General features: G+C 40.0%; 1 protein-coding gene and 1 pseudogene across 3 annotated transcripts in view; both read right to left on the reverse strand.

Annotated features, from left to right (window-relative positions):
- THADA (THADA armadillo repeat containing) overlaps positions 1-20,743 on the reverse strand; it is a 286,708-nt gene that overhangs the window by 113,488 nt on the left and 152,477 nt on the right. The gene's annotated exons all lie outside the window — the stretch shown is intronic.
- Positions 10,385-11,190, reverse strand: LOC102505544 (annotated as a pseudogene).

Raw genomic sequence — 20,743 nt, forward strand, 5'->3', positions numbered from 1 at the left:
GTGTAGAGAAATCAGCTGAGAGCCTTATGGGGGTTCCCTTGTAACTCACTCTTTGTTTTTCTCTTGCTGCCTTTAGGATCATTTCTTTATCCTTGACTCTGGCCATCTTGATTATGATATGTCTTGGTGTGGGTCTGCTTGGGTTCTTCCTGTTTGGGACCCTCTGAGCCTCCTGTACTTGGATATCTGATTCCTCTTTTAGGTTTGGGAAGTTTTCAGTCATGATTTCTTCAAATATCTTTTCAGTCCCCTTTGTTCTTTCTTCCCCTCCTGGAGCCCCTATTACGCGTAGATTGGCATGCTTTATATTATCCCATAGGTCCCTTATATTGTTTTCAATTTGCTTTTCTCTCACCTGTTTTGAATGGGTGCTTTCCGTTGTCCTGTCTTCAGGGTCACTTTTTCGTTCCTCTGCATTATCTAGCTTGCTTTGTACAGCCTTTAGGTCAGCTCTCATCCTAGCAAATGAGTTTACTAATTCAACTTGGTTCTTTTTTATAGCTTCTATTTCATTTTTGACATATTTTATATCTCTAAACACTATTTCTTTTAGTTCCTTCAGTACTTTGATCACTCCTTTTTTGAAATCTTGATCTAGTAGGCCATCAATGTCTATTTCCTTGATCATGCTTTCAGGGGATTTCTCTTGACCTTTTAATTTGGAGTGGTTCCTCTGCTTCTTCATCTTGCTCATATCTGTCTGGCGCTGTGGCTTAAGGAGTATCAGTTATCTAGTTCTCCTGGAGACATGTGCTCTTAATGATTTTATAGAGAGGTCTTTGTGTCTTCACCCTGTTTCATGTACTCAGCTTGCTGTTTGCAGAAGCCCTCCGTTGGCGCCCTTGTCTGTGCTGCTCCCAGTGGCTGTCGGCTAACAGATCGTGCCCCCTCCCAACAATGGGTCAGGTGCTGAGCTCTTACCCGGTGGGTGGGGGGGCCACCTGCCCTCTCCTGGCACCTGTCGCTCCACTGCTCTGTGCAGCTGCCCGCTCCACTTCAGGTTGGCGCTCGGAAGGCGGGCTCAGGGAAGACCACGGAACAGCCCCGCCCCTGATCCAGGCCAAATCTCAGCTCCTTGTTTGTCTTGGTGGCACGAGTTCTCTGAGGTGTCAGGGCAGAAAGATCCTATCTGCCTCGGGTTGTAAACACGTCTCAGTCCTGCCCAGGAGGTTGCGGAGCCCCCGGGGCGCGGATTCAGGCCTCAGCCCCGCCCCTGCCCAGGTGCTGCGCACAGGAGGAGATGCCAGCTATGGCTGCACCGCGCCTCTCTTCTCACGAAAAGCGCCAGTAGTGGCGGCGCAGGTCCGAGGAGACAAAGGCTATGGCGCCCTTCACCCCCAGGGCACACCAGCCGTGTTGCTTTGCTTTTTTCGCAATTTATGGGGGCTGAGGTGGTTCTGCTCCGTACCGGCTCCTAGCCACAGCGCGCAGCCCCCTGCAGTCCCCCAGGGCTGCCTCAGCACAGCCGTCCCCGTCCTCTGCCCGGCTCAGGCAGCCTGTCCCGGCCCCAGCTGCCGGCTCGCGTCTCGGGCTGGGTGTCGCGGGGACCCTTTGTGCCTTTTTAACTCAGTTCTGTCAGTCAAGGGGTGCTTGGGGCAGATCTGAGCCTCGGAGGCTCCCCCTCCATCCTGCTGGCCTCTCCGTTGGAGAGGGGAGACCCAGCAAATGAGTGCCAGTCCTCCTTTGCCGCTCCCTCCCCGCAGGATCAGTCCCTCACTGTTTTGCTTTTTCTTCATTCTTTTTTCCTTTTCTCCTACCAGGTTTTTGGTGTCTTTGTCTTTCAAAGAGGGCGATGTTCTGTCAGAGTTTGGCAGGTGCTCTGGTTGGCTGAGTAGGTCTATAGATGTGAGTTTTGATGTATTTGTGGGAGAGGGTGAGCTACGAGCGTCCTTCTACTCTGCCATCTTGCTTCTCTCCCACACAAATTTAATTGTAGTGTCACGAAAAAGTTTAAAGAAAATCAAAATTTGAATTGGATATATGCATTAAAACCATGTTTACATTTGTAGAAAACTGACTATAATATTCAATCCTATCAAAAATATGTGATATCCTTGGGGAAAACCCAAGAGACTCAACAGGGAATATATTACAAAGGATCGTTACAAATGACATCATTACAAATGACAGCTCACTGAGCACGCTACAGCATAATAACTTAGGCATACAGTCTCTGAAACCTAGGATCTGCCACTTTCTAGCAGTGAGACTTTGGGCAAGTCATTTAACCTCCCTGAGCTTTAGTTTCCTTATTATAAAACAGCACTCACTTTCTAGGATTGTTATTAAGGATTTAATAAATAAACATATTTAAGTGCAGAAAACAATGTTTGACACAGAGTAAGTGTAATAAAAGTGATGACTAAAGTATTATTACAAAGTGAATATACATAGAACAGCACAAGTCAAAAGATAAAACATAAGTACTCACGATTACAGTAATAAGAAATAAAAATATATAATCCACATGAAGAAAGCTTTAAAATATAATGCTATTGAGGAACATAAAAGACAAATGCATGAAAAGGCAAACCATATTCTTGAATAGGACAGCAGCATGATAAAGATGTTAAGTATGGTTAATAATTTAATGTATAAATTTAATGTGATCCCAATAAAACCATCAATAGAATAGAGGATGGGGGAACTAAACAAGTTGATTTAAAATTCACAGGGTACTGAAAAAGAAGAGCACTGAAGCGGAATTAGTTTCTAGCAAATTGTAGAACATATTATAAAGCTACTGTGAGCAACTGGTGTAAAAACAGACAAACCATTCAATGGAACAGGCTAAAAATCTAGAAAATAAGAGCAACTGAAGACTGACGTTAAGTGTGTGACAAAGATAGCCCTTCTGTTGGGAGAGATAAGATGTATTTTTCAATAAATGTATTTGGGATCAGAAACCCCCTTGCAATAGCTTTCCATTAAGTAATTTTTTATTTCCTTTCACTAATGTTAAATAAATTTCATAATAGTCTTTAAAAACTTATAATAAAATCATAAATGTTATCATTTGTTAAGAAACTATATACCATGCCAGCCGCTATACTGGGAATTTGTACATATAACATCTCTACTCCTTATACCAGTCTTTCAAATTACATGTCATTATTTTACAGGTGGTTAGGTTTCACTTTAGAATATAAGAGATCTGCCCCAGGTCAAATACCTACAAAGTGGGGAAAGAGTATTTCCCCGCTAGCCTGGATCCCAATGCTCTTTCCATACACCATCCTCTGTTCACAAAATAATGCAGGTTGTCAAAGAAACTCTAAGAATGAAGCAATTAAAACACTGTGAGATTATAAACTGTGCATACCAAGTAGGAAAGAAGTAACCACAATAATAGACTATCTTCTCTTTATGCCTTTTAGTTTTAAAATGGTAAATACACTGGAGTTCGGGTCTTATTTACATTCTCTCATGGGAGCCTGGCATTTCAGTCACTGGATGATATCCAAGGGGAATCTACTTTATACCAAGTTCTTTCCAATAGAGTTAAAGTGAGGCTAGAGTGAGCTTCAACAGAACTTGACACTGAGGAAAATTTTGTAACTGTTTTCATTTTCTATGTGCAAGGTCCTAGTGTGGGAACTGGAAATCTGTGTGCCAGAAGAATATAACACTGGTTATTTTGACTTCCCTCTGCTGGGCAGTAAACCTCTTGAACTTCTATTTTTGGAAATTGAGGTATCCCTTTAATCCTGTTATAGAACTGCTGACGGCGGTAAGACAGCAAAGGAAAGTCGGCACAGGGCCTGTACCAGCACGGTCTCCAAGAACGGGAGTAAGACAAAGCACAAGCAAGCAAGAGCATTTTGCAGGAGAATTTTGTGACCCTGGTGTCAGTGTTCACAACCCAACACAAGAAACGCCACCCAACTGCAAGTCATTTCAGACTAAAGAGAAACTCCCAAAGCCAGTATTTACAGCATGGCTGGTGTTGTATTTGTAGAAAACAGCACAGCCCTCCTCTACGTCTGTCCTCGCCAAGGATTCTACACATCACCAGCAGTCTTCTCTTCAACCTTGTGGGGTGGATATAAAGATACTGTTCAGAACGTGCAGGCCTTCTTCTGTTTAGACTTCTCAGGTACAAAGACACTGTTGCTACTCTCCTGAAGAAGGACCCTTCTTCTTTTTCAAAGACCCTTCCGATGATGATTTGTTTTCTCCCAGCAGCTGAGACACCTGAGCCAACATTTATTTTTAATGAAAATCACCTCCTCTTCAAAAATGGCCTCCAATCGGCTCAATTCATTTTCAAAGTTCCCTTTGATTCTAAAGCTGAAAACATACAGAATGAATGTCCTTCTCCCAAAATGAATTTGGTGTTAGGGACTTAACTCAGATGCCCCCAGACAATGATAAAGAGCCATATCCTAAACATTCAGTCTCAGTTACGGATGATCACTCTTAAATGGATGAAGGCTGATTCTACCCAACTTTGAAGCAAAACAACGGATACCTGCTTGGGGTCAGTAGCGAGGACTCTGTTGCTACTTTCCAGACCTCGGCCCAAATACCACACTCAGATAAAGTCAGATGTCAGTAAATTACTGACATTCAGAAGAGCCTTTCAGAGGCCCTGGTGATGCTGGGTACACATAGCATACTTAGCCTTTCTGTACCCATCACTAACTACGAGAAAGAACATCTGTTCTTCAAAATGAGAGGACTAGAAAGTAGGATGTCCTAGAATAAGTTTTAGATGTACCAAAAAGTTGCAGAAATGGTACACAAAGTTTCTGTATATCCTTCACCCAGTTCCCCCCGCTGTTACCATCTTTCATCACTGTGATTCATCTGTCACAACTAAGAAATTAATTGGTACATTACACCAACTAAACTCTACCCACTTGATTCAGATTTCAGTAGTTTTTACCTAATGTCCTTTTTCTGTTTCAGGATCCCACCCAGGGTACCACATTACATTCAGTTGACATGTTTCCTGGGGCTCTTCTGGTCTATAACAGTTTCTCACACTTCTTCCTTGTTGTTTGATGACCTTAATGGTTTTGAGGCATTCTGGTCAAATATTTTTGTAAAAAAAGTCCCTCAATTTGGACTTGTCTGATCTTTTTCTTTTTTCTTTTCTTTCTTTCTTTTTTTTAATTAGGCTAGGATTACGAGTCTTGGGGAGGAAGACCACATAGGTGACACGCCATTCTCATCCTAACATAACAAGCATGCATGCCATCACACGCTATCAACATGACTTATCACTGTTGAGCCTGGATCACGCAGCTTAGAGGTGGTGTTGCCAGATTTCTCCACCGTAGAGTTATTCTCCTCTCCTGCCTCTTCCCATGTTCTGTGGAAGCAAGTCACTGCATGCAGCCCACACTCAAGGGATGAGGGAAGGGAAATTAAGCTTCATCTTCTGAAGAAGGCACAGGGGTTCGCAGGGAGGTAACTACATAAACTATTTGGCATTCTTCTGCGTCTCTCCCGACCCCTCCTCCCCATTTATTTATTTGTTCAACCATTCAACCATTTATTTACTTACATCAATATGGAAATGTATTTTATACTGTGGGTTACAGGCTCACTACAATATCCTGGAAAAGGCTTAGTTGGACTAGTCCATCTTAAGTTTAACGAGCATATGAGTTCAACTGGGGATGTTGTGAAAATGCATTCTGATTCAGCAGGTGTGGGGTGGCCCAGGGTTGCGTACTTCTGACCAGCCCCATGCGATGCTGCTGTTGGCCTGGCCCTACACTCCGAGTGACAGAGCTCTCCAGACTCTGCCTGACCTCTCCCACCTCTTCCAGAAATGAGTGCTCACCCTGCCCTACAGCAACCCACTCCACCTCTGAAAGGCCAATCAGGGAATCAAAAATGAAATGTTCTCAATCCTCAAATCCATTCACTTGGATACAAACTCTGAGGCAGACTTTTTGGTGTTGTTTTTGTTTTGTTTTAAACTAAACTGTAGATGTTTTTAGGTCACCACCATCTCTCTCTCTCTCTCTCTCTCTCTCTCTCTCTCTCTCTCTCTCTCTCTCTCACGCACACACACACACACACACACACAGAGGCTACCTCTACCTTCTCTATGTGAATTTAAAAATGACTAAACTCATCGTGATGGATGCGGTGATGTCTAAGGTTTAATTTCTGGAATGGAGAGCTATCTGGGAGTTGTATGTCTCTATTTCAGTCTGTGTGCTCCTTCAGGAGTAAAAATGAGAGAAACAGCAAAGAAGGAAAAGCTGGGACAAAGGAAGAATAACAAAGTAAAATATATATTTACCCAGAACAGATGAAGTAATGACGTTGGAGCCACATTTCCAAAACAATATGGTTCTCCTTCTTTAAAAAGGCCCCAAAGGTCTTGGGGAAGAGTGGGCTGCATGAGCAAAAGCCCCACCACTGCACAGAGATTACAGGCTGAAGGGCACTGGTATTGATCTTCTGCAGAAATCTACCACCCCGTTTTGATTTGGTGGGCATGGATTATATTGCATCTGTAACTCACTACGAGAATATAGACTCATTTTTAAAATTTTAGCACCCCAATAAATAAATAAATAAATAAAATAAAATTTTAGCACCCTAATTCTAAATGCACACACACACGCAGACAAAATGTATGTTAAATCATACATTTTAATATAAACTACTGCCCTGTAACTCTGTTCTCTAAATAAACATTTGAAAATCAAACCTGATGACTAAATTTTCTCTCTAGCAGACTGAGCAATAAATACTGCTTTTTGGTATAAAAACAACAGTTTATTAATTGGACTAGTAAATGTCTCACATACTTGGAAAAAGCAATTATAAAACAGGAAACTGAAACTGCATTTTTAGAAACAACATGTTAGATATAAAAATTACCATATATCCTGCAATCCACGAAGAAAGGAAGGGCATAATGTCTATTTGCTATAAACTGACTTAAACTTACAAGTAAAACCTGTCTTACCATCTACATGAAGTAAAGATACTTTTTAAAGGCTTAAATAGTGAATAAGGGGGAAAAAATGTCAAACAGCACATTTGAGATGTTAATTATACTGATCTCTTTGAAGTTTAACAAAGGTGATGGAATTTTCTGGCACTTGTAAATTCTTTAAAGTCATAATTTTTTTTAAAAAAAAAAAGCATGTTAAATCCATTTGATATGAAAAATAACTCAAAGAAATGTTAGTCCCTTTTGGAAATACGAATCCCAGGAAGTTAATGAAAAATGCTCCCCTCACCAGAAATTTTACTTTACTAAGCTTAAAAAGGCATCCCAAGTAAGAGAATGACCAAGTTTCTACTGAAAAGAGAGCCCTACCTATTCAGTATGAATATGGGGCCAACATTAAAACATCTGACACCTGTACATACCTAACAACTGCTCCAGAGTGCCATTAATTCAAGTATATAACACACATTCCCTTCATTAGTGAGAAAAAAAAAAAATAGAGGATGAAGGATGAAGCAGGAAGGCAATAGCCTATTTCCATTTGGCAAAAAAAAAAAAAAAAAAAAAAAAAAAAAGAACAACTGCAGCCTGGGGATTTAGATATGCCAGGAATCCCCGACAGCATGCCGCACTCAACAGTGATCATGAAACTCATCTGCAAACAGAGGAGGTCACAACCAATGAAGCTTTAGAACAGCTTCAAAAGAGCCCCTTCCTGCCCCAAAGGACATTCCCCTCTGCCCTCTTCTGGAGACAGACCCGATCATTAGAATTACTGTGTTTTATCTCATTTAATTTTCACAGCTATCCCCAGAAAACTATTTGTTTCTCCATTTTACAGAGGAGGGGATGAAGGCTAAGAAATCTAAGTGGGCAGTGGAGTCAACATTTGGACCCAGATGGTCTTACTCCAGAGCCTTCTCTCTTAACTATTACATTAAGACAGAACTGTTAATTGGGAGAAGCAAGACAGATGATGCGCAACGGTAAAGATGAAACCTAATGATCTAAGAGTAAAGGTTAAAGTATAAGTCATGGGGTGGGAGGAGGGGTCGCAGGGTAGCCATGGAGTCAAAATGGTCACTATTGCTCTAGGAGCTAGATGCGTACCTGATTTTGTTGAATAAATGCATCATTTTCTGAGGGTCTAATGGAACACAGGGATAAACAAGGCAAAGAAGACAGAAAGTCATTTATATGAACATCTGTATGCCACCAAAGTGGACAACCTAGAAGAAAAGGATAAATTCCTAGAAACATGCATAGAAACATACCAAGACTGAATTAGAAAGAAACAGAAAATGTGAACAGAACAAAAATGAATAAGGAGATTGGATAAGTAATAAAAAATCTCCCAACAAAGAAAATCCCAGGAAAGATGGATTCATTGGTAAATTCTATCAAACATTTAAAGAAGACTTAACATCAATCCTTCTCAAACTCTTCCCAAAATACTGAAGAGGGAACACACCCAAACTCATTTTACAAGGCCAGTATTACCCTGACACTGAAGCCAAGTAAGATTACTATAAGAAAAAGAAAAAAAAGCCCAAAACCAAAAAACTACAGGCCAATATCCCTGATCAATACAGATCAATACAAAAAAAATTCAAAACACTAGCAAACCAAATTCAACAGCATAATAAAAACATCATGCACCATAGTCAAGTGGAATTCATCTCTGAGATGCAAGGACGGCTCAATATATGCAATACAATAAGTGTGATAGATCACATTAATAGAATGGAAGATTAAAATCATATGATCATCTTAATCTTTACAGAAAACATTTTGACAAAATTAAACATCTATTCACAATAAAAACTCTCAACAAATTGCGTATAGAAGGAATGTACCTTAATGTAATAAGGGCCATATGTGACAAGTCCACAGCTAACATCATACTCAATAGTGAAAGGTTGAAAGCTTTTCCTCTACGATCAAGAACAAGACAAGGGTACGTATTCTCATCACTCCTATACAACATAGAATGCGCAAGAACAAAGATGAAACCTAATGATCTAGATCTTATACTAGCAGTCCTAGCCAGAGCAACTGGCCACAAAAGAGAAATAAAAGGCATCTGAATTAGAAAAAAAGAAGTAAAATTATCTCTGTTTGCAGATGACATGATCTTATATATAGAAAATCCTAGACTCTGACTAAAAAAAACCCAAAAAGGTACAAAATCAAGATATAAAAATCAGTTGCACTTCTACCCACTAACAATGAAATATCTGAAAAAGAAATAAAGAAACAATCCCATTTACAACAGCATCAAAAACAAAATACACAGGAAGAAATTCAACCAGGGAGATGAAAGATCTATACACTGAAAACTCTAAGGCACTGGTGGGAAAAAAACAAAACAAAACAAAACACTAAAGAATTAACAAATAAATGGAAAGATACTCCATGCTCATGGATTGGAAGAATTAACATTGTTAAAATGTCCATACCACCCAAAGCCATCCATAGATTCAATGTAATCTCTACCAAGATTCCAATGGTATTTCTTCTTTTGCAGAAATAGGAAAAAAAAGTCCTAAAATTCACATGAACCATAAAAGATCCTAAATAGCCAAAGCAATACTAAGGGGGGAAAATGAAAAAAAAAAACAAACAAATCTAGAGGTATCACACTTCCTGATTTCAAACTATTACAGAGCCAAAGTAATCAAAACCGTATGGTACTGACATAAAAACAGACACATCAACCAATGGAACAGAATCCAGAGCCCAGAAATAAACCCATGTATATACAGTCAACTATTTGACAAGGGAGCCAAGAATACTCAATGGAGAAAAGGTAGTTTATTCAGTAAATGGTGGTGGGAAACTGGATATTCACATGTAAAAGAATGAAACTGGATCCCTAACTCATACCACTCACAAAAATTAGCTCAAAATGGATTAAAGACTTAAACATAAGGCCGGCAACTATAAAACTTCTAGAAGAAAACATAGGGAAAAAGCTCCTTGACATTGGTCATAACAATGATTTTATGGATATGACACCAAAAGCACAATCAATAGAAGCAAAAATAAACAAGTGAAATGGCATCAAATTCAAAAGTTCCACACAGCATAAGAGATGATCAACTAAATGAAAAGGTCATCTAAGGAATGGGAGAAAATATTTGCCAACTACCTTTTTGATAAGGGGTTAATTCCAAAATATATAAGAAACTACAATTCAATAGCAAAAAACAAACAAACCAACCACAAACAATTCAATTTTAAAATGGGCAAAGGACCCGAATAGTCATCTTATCCCCAAAGAAGATATTCAAATGGCCAACAGGGAAATGCAAATTAACACCATGAGATATCACCTCACACCTGATGGAGTGGTTATTATCAAAAAGACAAGAGATGACAAATGCTGGCGAGGATTTAGAGAAACAGGAACTCTTGTGCACTGCTGATGCATGTAAATTGGTACAGCCACCATGGAAAACAGCACGGAGGTTCCTCAAAAAATTAAAAGTAGAACTACAGAGATTCCACTTTTGGGTATGTATCTGAAAGAAATGAAATCATTCTCTCAAGGAGATAGTTGCGCCCCCGTGTTTTTTTTCTCCAAAATCACGAGAGCTCTTGTTGCATCTTTAAAATATCATAAATGAATCTGAAAAGTCATCTGGCATCTTGCTGTTCCTGTAGCTGGACAACTTAGATCTTACTCATCAGCCTGCTGAACTGTTCCTTTTTCGGAAACATAGATACTATCCCCAGATTTTCTGATATCCTTGTTTTTAACTGGCGTGGCTTGCTGAATCAAAGCAGCTGAATTTGATACCAGTTCAATGTCATTTCCTTCAAGAATTAACTCATCTTTCTGGGCTTATGATACTGAACATGCAATGTCTGGCCTCATCTGAACCCTGCGGATGTATTTTTCACCCAAGAAGTTTTGGATTTCAACAAGAGAACCATTCTCTTGAATAACGGCATTGATGGGGAAATGAGCATACACAGATCTCATCTCGTAATAGAAGCTCAGTGTAACACCCTTGATCATGTTCTATACATGACTACCGATAGTGCAAACAGTTAGTTGACAGTTCTTTTCTATTTCCCCACCATTTGTCGACCCAGAGCCTCTTCTTTTCCTTTCCAAGGAGACTGTGTTCTACATTGATTGGATTGACATCCCTCCACATGGTGCCTCTGTAGCCCTTTACAATAACCGTGTGCCCCTTCAAAGTGATATCAACATTTTTTGGAATGTCAACAGTTTGATTGCTGAGAATGGGCTACATTCTTGCAGAAGATATGGTAAAAAGCTGCACCCCCATGTTCATCACAACTTTATTTACAATAGCCACGACATGGGAACAACCTAAGTGTCTATCAATGGGTGAACAGATAAAGAAAATGTGGTATGTGTGAACACACTCACACACTGTAATGCTATTTAGCCATAAAAAAGGAAGGAAATCTTGTCATTTGCAAGGACATGGATGGACCTTGAGGGCATCATTTTACATGAGAGAAGTTAGAGAAAGACAATGCTGTATGATCTCATTTATATACGGAATCAAAAAAAAATTGAACTTCTGAAAACAGAACAGACTGGTGGTTGTGGTGGCAAGGGTGGGAATCAAACTTCTAACTATAACAAGGTCTGGAGATGTACCTTAGAGCATGGTGAGTATGGTTAACAATATGGTATTTTATTTGAAAGTTGCTAAGAGAGTAGATCTAAAAAGTTCTCATCACACACACACACACACACAATTATAACTATGTAAGGTTATGGATATGTTAACTAACTTTAATGTAGTAATCATTTTGCAATATATAATTATATCAAACTGTCACACTGTACAACTTAAACTTACACAATGTTACATGTCAATCATATCTCAATAAAGCAGAAAAAAATAAAGGCAGATGCTCTAACTTTCCCTTCTTACCAATTCAGATAGGGAAAACTCTGCAGAAGACTTTGGTGGAATTCACTATCCAAAGGTAATTTTGCAAAAATCACGAGACACTTGGAGAAATGGATGTTAATGAATGTGTTTCAACATCACTAGGAATTAAACTGTGGTCCACCGGAATGTGTTTCTTAATGAAAAGAGAGAAGAAACTACCACTGCCCATATGTTTGTACTAAGGACTACTGTGAGCTTAGTTCTGTATTCTTACTGACTCTTTTTAACGTCAAAATCTGTAACTAATTTAATAGGGCAACTGATAAATTAAGTATGCAAAAATTAGAAGAAAAAAGTTATCAAAATATTCACAAGTACAAGTTTTTACCTTAATTATCAACCCTTCATACTCTCTTGGTGTGAAGAGAAGACACTGAAAATGCTTGTTATTGACAGCAACAAGAGAAATTCAATTAAGATTTAATTTGCTTATTTTCATGGGACAAAGGTTCTCAGCCTCAGACGATTTTGCCCCCTAAGGAACATGAGCTACTGCTTGGAGATATTTTTGTTGTCACAAAAGGAAGGGCGGTCACTACAGGCATCTTTTGGGGAGATGCTACTAAATATATTACAATGCACAGTACAGTTCCCACAACAAAGAATTAGGCCCCAAAAGTTGATAGTGCTGAAGCTAAGAAACCCTGCTGCAGAAGGACCGTGGGGAGGGGATGGAGATACCCAGTAGAGCTGACCCTTCAACAACATGGGTTTGAACTGTGTAGGCCCACTTATATGTGGATTTTTTTCAATAAACATATAAAAGTATACATGTAGAACATTGCGTGCAAGACTGGTATTGAAGTGAAGAGCCTATTCTTTTGTAGGCATAAGGTAAGTGATATTCAATATAAAATTAATAATGTGTTAGTTTTCTTACCGTTTTATAACTTTACTTTCAAAGTATTACATTATCACACAGTATACCCTTCTCCCTGGTAATTGGAGAAGCTAAGTATCAGCCTATTAACACAGGTAAGTCGTTTTTTTAAAAAATGCAATAACGTTCCTGATGTTGTATTAGGAATATGACTGTAATACTCCACGCCACAAAACTTTTAGAACAATTCATTTACAGCGTATAGTCTGGGCTACCGGGAAGCAATCTTATCATTCACACTAGGCTGCCATAAAGCGATCCGATTGCTGCTTCTGTTATCAATGCATAAATAATTATACCTGTAAATAAACATGAATTTCTTTTCACGTTACCTTTTCATTTTTGGTGTCTAGTGTTAGTAATATGTATAACAACTACAGTGTTTTGTATAAGACAATACTGATACAGATACTGACAGAAGACTCATCTTGTAAACAGACTATGCAAACTTAACGGTATCGATAAATGTAGTGTATAGTACTATAGAAGTATTTTCCTTGTGATTTCTTAATATTTGCTCTGCTCTAGCTTAATGATAAGAATACAGAATATAATACTTACATAAAATATCTGTTACTCAACTGTTGTGTTATCAGGAAGGCAGCAGTAGGCTATTAAGTAGTTTAGTGGTGGGAGAGACAAAAGTTTATGTGGATTTTCAATGGCACACTTGTTGGCACCACTAACCCCCACAACACTGTTCAAGAGTCAACTGTACCGAGAAATATATGAATGTCATGAACAATAATATAGTTTAAAATGGAAAGTTTTATTGCTTATTTAAACTTTCCTTTAGGCCCAGGGGCTGATTTTACTTCAGGCCTCTAAGGGGCTGTCAAATTGTCTGGCTATTCTCAACCACAGTGCTTTTAAACAGCCAACCGAGTTCTTAGGAACTGGAATCTGTTGGGTGCTCTAAGTAAATCCAAGGGCTATGCAACAAGCACATGTGCTCTGAAATCTCAAAATAGTTCCCTAATAAGGTGTTGCTTTTGCCTATTAGACTGGCATAGCCAAAACCAAACAACAAATAATGCTATTTTCATGGGACGGAGGCCCACCAAACACATCGCGTCACATAATGGGACCACAAACCATCAGATATTTTATAGGAATTCTGGGAAACATCAGAAGCCTGTTAACGTGCCCACCGTGTGTTCTGTTTTGCTGTGTTTTTAAAGTACATTCTGAATTATCTTCTGTCATAAAAAGTCTCAAACAATAAGGTGGGGAGGGGATGGAAAGTGTCTTCCAAGATGAACTCGGAAAATTGGTAATCTACGCGGGAGGATCCTGTATCTTCCTTTCACTTTGTGAACTTCAAATTACCCCCTTCGAATGGTAAAAGACTCCTTTGTCCAGGACAGTGTGATGGTGTTCCTTTCCAGATTCATCAGGCTTCTCATGGGGTCTGAGGGAGGGGGTGTAATTCAAAACAAAACAGGTGCAAGGAATAATAACCTGATAGGCAGGAACTCACCCCTTAATAATCAGAACTAATCTCAGCTCTTATCATCTTCAGCGTGAATGTACAGGAAGGTGGAAGATGCTAACTGAGCAGAGGATCCTCTGTAAGGCATGCCGACAAACAGTATCACAATGGCTGAACATCAGCTTTTTTCTCTCTTATGCACACATTCATGGATCAGTAGGGAGTCTTAAATTTTTTACAATATTATTTCAACAGATGACATTAATTTTTCTAAGCTGCTGCTTTCTTTAGCTCAAAATCTTTCACTCACCATCTGCATCAGTGGTCCTCACATTTTTGGATCATAAACCCCTAATGGGGGCAGTGGTGATGGTGGAGCACCAAGTAGTGCTAATAGCAACTAACATTCACTGAACACTTATTATATGCCAGAGACCCTGCTGAGCACGACCCACATATTAGTTCATTCACTTAATCCCCACAGCCAACCTGTGCAGTAGTTTTATCTGCCCAGTTACAGAAGCAGCAGCAGAGGCACAGAAATCAATTCACCCAAAATAGCACAGACAGCAAGCAGCGGAGCTAGGATGGAGAGGGAACTCCATCTGGCTCCAGAGCCCACGCTCTGACTCACCGCCTGGAATGCCCTCTGAGCACGTGCTCCCAGCTCCGGGAGACTTATTTATTCAGAAATGATATACAACTCTATTAATACACTCTGTACATTATACGTCTGATATAAAATAGCAGTGAAAAGGATGAGAGAAAAGAAATAACATGCCAACATGCTCTTCCGCACACCTTTCTGCCTTGCACACCACACTCTGAAGGCCACACATCCCATCCTCCCCGATGCACTCCGCGCTAGTCTGCTCCTTTCCCCTGCGAATACCTTCTGCACGCCCTCCTCCACGCCACGGCTCCCCCCAAGTCCCTTGTCTCCATGACAGAAAACTGGTTTAAAGGTTTCTCCCACAAGCCTCTCTGAGCACTCCTCTCAGACACGTGATCTCAGCTACCTGCCTGGCACACACCACAGCTGAGAGTCTCCGTGCACTTGTTTGTGGTGTGGATGGCTTGTTTTCCATGGCAGCTCACAAGCCTCTGGAGGGCAGAGAATGTGTTATGTATTAACTTTTCTTTGTATTTTCTGTGGCACCTGGCCTAGTATTATGCACTTAATAACCACTCAATAGCCACTGGCTAAATAAAGGAATAAATAAACACTCTCTACATTTTATTCCATGTCGCTAAGGCCCAGTCACAGACAGACAGTTAAGGTAAAGATCATCCTGGAGAGAGAGGAGGTGATGTGACAGACACTTTCCTCTCTGCCTAAGCTCACAGGAACCACAAAGACTGACTTGACTGGCTGTGATCCTCTAGGGAAAGGACTTTGCGTAGTCCCCAGTAATCTGCACGTAGAGCTTGTGGACTTCACAGAGCATCCAGGCTTCTAAAGCAATGGCATCCTTCCTGGTCCTGTGTATCCACCACTGCCTACTATGTTGGCAGGCGCTTCTCCATGGTTACAGGAAGTCTTGAACATACAGACACGGTAACCAACTCCATTTCTGGAGAAAAGATGTTTATACTTTATTTAAAAAAAAATAAACTTTTCCTTTGTCTTTTGGTGGGATTTGCTCAAGTGTCATCTTTTCAACAGTGACTGTTCTGACACCTCATTCAGTACTGCCACCTGCCCTCCTCCTACCAATTCCTGATTCCCCTTATCCCACTCTACTGTTCTTTCTGTCCACAGCAATGGTTACCTTCTAATAAATGATATACTTTATTTATTTATTATACTTATTTGAATAAATTGGAGTAAGCCTTAATATAATGCCATTTATTATTGTCTGTCTCCCTGCCTCTAGAATGCACACTCTGAGAGCAGTGATCTTTGAGAGCCAGGGGCTGTCTCTTTTGTTCTCTGATGTATTCCAACACCTAGAGCAGTGCTCCACCGATGGGTGTTGAATGAACACATAAAGAGACCATGTCAACTTCCATTGGACCCCAGACCTTGAAAGTCCCAGAGAAGAGTCACTCTTGCCTGAGAATGTTCTTTCTACTCTGCCAGAGGAGTCATATTGAATAGCGGTAAACTGTACAAACTGGAAAGCTTTGACCCCCAGCTCTACTTTGACCATTCATCCTGTGTAACTTTGGTCAAACCTCATAACCCCTCTAGCCCTTGGCTTTCTCATCAGTATGATGGGAATAATATCCATCATCCAGAAGAGCCTCCACAGGTACTCAATACAATCCTCCCCAAATATAGATACACACATTCCATAACTGGTATGTATTTATATGTATGCATGTGTACATAGGTCTGTAGGTACACGTACATGTACATCTACATACATTTTTACATACATATATTCTTTTCTACCATTACTTTCCCTACTCTAATTCTAAATAGTAACAAAAGGCTGGGGATACATCGGCTGACAAAGCTCTGAACTCCACATACCCCTGGCTGATACGAGTTCAGCAATAGGGCACTGGCGAGTGACGATGACGGTGCACTCCAGTCAGTGCTCTGAAACTGGCAGCTAAAAGCTGTCTCCCACACCCAGAGAAAGCTCCCTAGGTAACACACACCAAATAAAAGCCTTTTGATGTTTATAAGGAAGAGATTAATTCATCTTCAAAAGTAGCATTTTAATTAAAAATAACTTTTCTGGGCTTATATCCAGATGGGAATACATTGCCAAAAGGTAAGATTTAACAAGATTTAGTTTTTTCTTTAATTTTTTTTTTCTTTAAGAGCCCAGTGCTTTCCAATCCTGTTCAAGTCAAGGCACACACAGAAAAGACTTTCTCTGGCACTTTGGGATGCAGAGATGCTGCAGGTGAGTGCCTGGAGCCGAGGTCCCACTCACACTCCCTGGGAGCAGAAGGAATCAATACATGCTTGACGCATCTACAACCATGCCATCGGAGCAGCTCCATCATAGCCCTTCCTGGACTTGGGGACCTTCCTAACAACTTACACTTTTCTCCTTTCACACGAACACAACTCCTCAGAAAGAATGAGTAAATCTGGCCACTCCTGACAAGAGTGAGCATTTTCTTTATGACTCACTCCAGGAAAAAAGCACACTGACCAGCAATCTATTTATAACTTACAACATCAGCATAATTTCATGCTTTTGTTTTTCATTTTCCATTCTGAAATTATATTTTTTCTGTGTAGAAAGTAAACAACGGAGATAGGCCAAGCTAGAGTTGCCAAGTGGAATTTGTCAAGCAATGTTCCACTTCTGGACTGCCGGAGAGAATTTCTACTGTGTTTCACAATTTTGTGCTTTTAAGAAATATGAAAAAGACATTAAAATTCTTTAAGCATAAGGTGCAGTCTTATATCGTCACATTTTAAGAAGATAGGACTGATCTCTCTTTTAAATTATATTTAAATCATAAGTTGCAATGCAACAATACTAATTAAAATTTTTTTCTTTCTAAAAATGTTCGCTTCCTTATCTACAAAACTCCATTAGAATGTATACTTAAGGCTACCTCCATCACTCATTTTCTAGCTGTTTCCACTGCTTCCCTCTACAGCAGAGAGTGAAGGGTGGTTGGTCTTACCCCTGTTTCTTGAATAGTGACTCCTTCAGACAACTAGCTGCCCAAACTGGCCTATATTTTTTTGTTTGCTTCATTGTTTGGGGTTTTTTTTTGGGGGGGGGTGTCTTTGTTCATTTGTTTGTTTATTTATAATGGAGGTACTGGGAATTGAACTCAGGACCTCAAGCATGCTAAGCATGCACTCTACCACTGAGCTCTACCCTCTCCCCAAACTGGCCTATCTTTACTTCTTTCCTGATTTTCTGCCTTCCTTTTCCACAAAGGCAGTACCAAGATCTGCCTCTATTTTCGTCCTCATGCTATCCCTCTGAGCCCAGCATCCCTGTACCCACCCCTATAAAGACCCTACCGCCAGCCCTAACACAGAGCATATCAGGGTGTTACGGACTAAAAAAGTCGCAGCTTCAGTCTCCTTTTATGACGGATGCCCATTTGGCTGTTTTATCTTTTCCCTTGTCTTCATTTCTGCTATTCGTATGCTCCCTGGTCCCCTGAGGGCTTAATTGGCTCACTTGGTTTCTAACCCACAGCTCCCCACACTGGGAGGTAAGAGCCTTAAAGGGCAAACTGGTGTTTTCACTGCGTCTGGAACAGGGTAGGTGTTCCACAGTGTCTGCTGAATTGAATTCAATCTTGACCACTTTGTTATGGTCCCATCAGCTCCCAGGCCTAAGATCTACAATTCCTATGGTTGCCCATGTCTGAGAGGTTTTGTCACACCCTTAAGGTTGACAGAAGGCGTGGCAACCATGAACTTGGCTATAATCTAGGCCCCAAGGGAGGATTCCATATTTCCAGGTTAGGGGTACTAAACGGGAGACCAAAGAGAAATGAAGAGAAAGATGAGCAGAGGGAGGGAAGGTACAATAAGTACCCTTAAAGGTCTTTTAACAGCTCTAGCTTCTCAGGGTTTCACTGGCTTCCTCTGCCCCTCTTTATAATCCTGATGGACGTCTTTGTTGACAATGTTGTAGTATCGTATCAAATTAGATTTAAGGAGACCAGAGTGACAAGAGTTTAAAAACAGAGCAAACAGGGATTCTCTCTTTTTTTTTAATAAAAGCATTTTTATTTATTTAAAAAAAATTTTTTTATTGAGTTATATTCAGTTATATGTCAATTTCTGGTGTATAGCACAATTTTACAGTCATACATGAATAGACATATATTCATTTTCATATTCTTTTTCACCGTGAGCTACTACAAGATCTTATACATATTTCCTTGTGCTATTGGTTTCCCTAGGCATAAAAAGTCATTATTCACATCAATTATCAGAGAGGCAGTGAGTTCTAAAGAGACAAGGAGCGCAGGCTTTAGAGTTTAATGTCTTCTCTCTACCCCTGACTGCCCTACCTCGGTAACTTTATGTAAGTCACTCTCCAGGCTCACCTCAACTTCCTCATCAGAAACAGAAACACACAGAAACAGAGACCTGTGTGTGTGTGTGAATAACGCCCACCATGTAGGGTGGTCGGGAGGATTAATGAAGTCACATGTGCAATTCATGTGCAATACAGGAGGTGCTCAAAATGTTCATTTTACTTCTTTTACAACAAACTTCCCAAGTGGACGGGCCTAGGCCATCTGAAGCCCATCCCTGGCTAATATTTCATGTTAACCCAAGGAGGCAGCACTACTGCTCAGCCCCACAGCCAGAAAAGTGGAATCTTTTTGACCTAGAGTTCTCAAAATGCAGAAATCAAGGCTCCAAATCAGGGCAGGGCGGGAGATGTGGGAGACAGAATAAAAGAATTTAAGTGTTCAACAGATCCTGCTGGTAAAAACTGAGAAAATTTAATATCAGCAAAGGGGTGTGTAGAACTGTGGTGATTATTCAGATTAACTGAAGGGGAAAAAGAATACCTTTGCCTAGAATGTACAGGTAAATGCAGAAATGTTTTCTGCTTTAATAGAAGCGAAATTTCCTCAAGTGCACACTTCACCTTATCCATATAAAAGAGTTTAATTAAAGCAAAAGCAGAGACATGAAACGAAAAAACTCAAAATTCAACCTTTTGCTTCAAATTGTACATTTAAGCATTAAGAAACTTACCAAAAGGTGAGTTTGGGACCCAGGAATCAGAAAAAACCCTTCCTCATAATTGTTGGCCAAATTCTTCCTCAGTACAAGAGAACTTTTCAAACTCTAGCATGATTTCTTGGGAGTGATAAGTAACCTAGTAATAATGTTAAGTCCCCAACATGAAGGATTCTGGCAATAAAAACAGACATTTATTCTACTTAAAAGACAGGGTAGCCCTGCCAGTGTTGTTCCCAAATGAGGTAATGTCCATGGCGCTTTTCTAGCCTTCACTGAGACTTAATGTCATTTACCACTGGCTCTTGTGAACCTGCGGGATAATCTCACATTTTCGGAGGTGCATTACTTCCATCTATTTCAACATGGCAATTATGAGCCTCTGGGTTTTCAAATGATTACAAAACAAATCCCACATGTTCTTTCCTTTTTTGCATGTCCTATAATTTGAGTCTTTCTTCCACAGTCCCTGAAAATTCTGAGATCAGCATATTTCTCGTTTTCAAGGTATACTATAGAAACACTCTGGGGTTTGATATATTCATGTCAACATTTTTCAAGGAAGTAAAAATGTATAATTCAAGAAAATGTTCTGTGAAAGAATTTGTTTTCTGATTACAAAATGATTTCCTGCTTTTGAAAAAAATAACAACTTTCTATTTACTTAGCTGGCTCTGAAAGTTCCATGGAGATTCCCATTCCTTTCAGTTCCTACCATCTCTTTTCCAGGTGCAGGTCTTTTACTGATTTCAAAGGTACCTTTATGTGGAGAAGGAATCTATTAGCTGTAGAAGGGAAAGAGCGGAATGAGGCCTCCCCATCTTAACCCCGTATGCCTTCCCCACAAAGAACAACAGGGTGAAGCAGAACTGTTAAAACACAGATGAGATACCCGGACAGACATGACAGAAAGATTTTCACA

This window comes from Camelus ferus, chromosome 15, assembly GCF_009834535.1.
Source record: "Camelus ferus isolate YT-003-E chromosome 15, BCGSAC_Cfer_1.0, whole genome shotgun sequence".
NCBI classification, from domain to species: Eukaryota; Metazoa; Chordata; class Mammalia; order Artiodactyla; family Camelidae; genus Camelus; species Camelus ferus.